Raw genomic sequence first — 1,456 nt, 5'->3', positions numbered from 1 at the left:
CCTCCTCCATTGATTCTGTCTGTGGGGGAGGTGTTTCTGGGCGCAGGGTAGGTGCTGGGTCGCTGGTTTCAGCTGCCTCCCCTTTTTTCTCCTTCTCAGGTATACTTTCCTCGCTGTTGAGAAGGTTGCTTGTCTCCTTTCCAGCACTGGACGCCTTCGTCGAACCTTCTCCCGGCCTTTTCCTGGACCTTGCCACCTGAGCATAACTGAGGCAGCGTTTGGGGCAGGTTTTGTAGAGGTGACCGGCCGCACCGCACAAGTTGCAACACTGCTTACAGTCCTTGGTCTGATGGCCTTCCTTCTTTCAGTTCTTGCAGACAACCGTGCTGCCGTTAGCTGCCACATGACCAGATTTGCCACAGGTGTGACAAACTTTGGGCTGCCCAGGGTAGACCAAGAAGCCTCGACTTCCCCCAATAGCGAAGCTGGAGGGAAGGTGGATGATGGCTCCATTGGCATCGACCTTCAAGGTCACCTTGACCTGCCGCTTGCTGGTCCAAATCCCAAAGGGGTCCTTGACATCAGTGCTGCTGCCGGCCACCTCGACATACCTGGCTAGAAAGGTGAGTACATCCACCACAGGAACATGGGGGTTGTAGAAGTGAATCGTCACCACCCGGTCACGTTGTGACGGAAGCGTGAAGAGCGGCTCCATTGTGAGGATCAACAGCGGCGTCCGGTTCCCTTTCTCCTTGAACGCCTTCAGGAACTTCATGCATCCCACCACATTCTTGAACATCACGTCGAAATATCCACTGCTGGGGAAATCCTGCAGGCAGAAGCTGTTCATAGCTTGAAATCCACAGCAATCGATGAGGGTTCTCTTGATGAAGAAGGTACGATCGACCGGTGCATCTCCTTCCTTGTCCTTCACCACCACCCGAACGGTGTTATGCACTCCCTGGCCTGAAGCTCGAAGACTGGTTATAGCCATTTTACTCAAAGCATAACCAGGATCAAAAGCCACTGATCATGGTTTCTCCCCTGCCAAGTAAGTACTGATAAGAACAGATACTACACTTGATCTTAGCCAAAAGGCCATGAAGCTTAACGGCCACTTAAAGACCTTCGCCCACCTCCACGGGGATTTTTCCCGTGGCTGGTCTAACAGCCGAGGACCGAGAATAGCTTCCTGACAATAGTAGGCGGCTGGCGAACGTCCCGGGGGGGGGCCCTTATGATCGGGCACCCTAACGACCCCCAACACCCAACATGCCCCCTTCCCCCCAATCGACCACCCTTGCCTCGCTGGGGCCCCACCGATTACCCCCGGCGAGGCAACCAAAGCTTACCTTTGCTTCAGGCTCCCCAACATCTTCTCTTCACGCTGGGCTGTAGGTCCAGCATTGGCCACCGCTCCCAGTGGCGCTGCTGGGACTAAGAGCTGCTGACCCGCTGATTGGCCGGCAGCTCGATTAGGCGGGACTTCCTACCTCAAGCAGGTGGAAGTCTTGTC

At 55.3% G+C, this 1,456-nt stretch overlaps 1 pseudogene; it reads right to left on the bottom strand.

Moving 5' to 3' along the window:
- Positions 1-915: 915 nt before the first annotated feature.
- LOC137378545 (U2 spliceosomal RNA) lies at positions 916-1,050 on the bottom strand (annotated as a pseudogene).
- Positions 1,051-1,456: the final 406 nt, after the last annotated feature.

Source organism: Heterodontus francisci, chromosome 16 (genome assembly GCF_036365525.1).
Source record: "Heterodontus francisci isolate sHetFra1 chromosome 16, sHetFra1.hap1, whole genome shotgun sequence".
Taxonomy (NCBI): domain Eukaryota; kingdom Metazoa; phylum Chordata; class Chondrichthyes; order Heterodontiformes; family Heterodontidae; genus Heterodontus; species Heterodontus francisci.
Note: the sequence above shows the minus strand (reverse complement) of the source record. Positions and strands in the feature narration are given on the sequence as shown.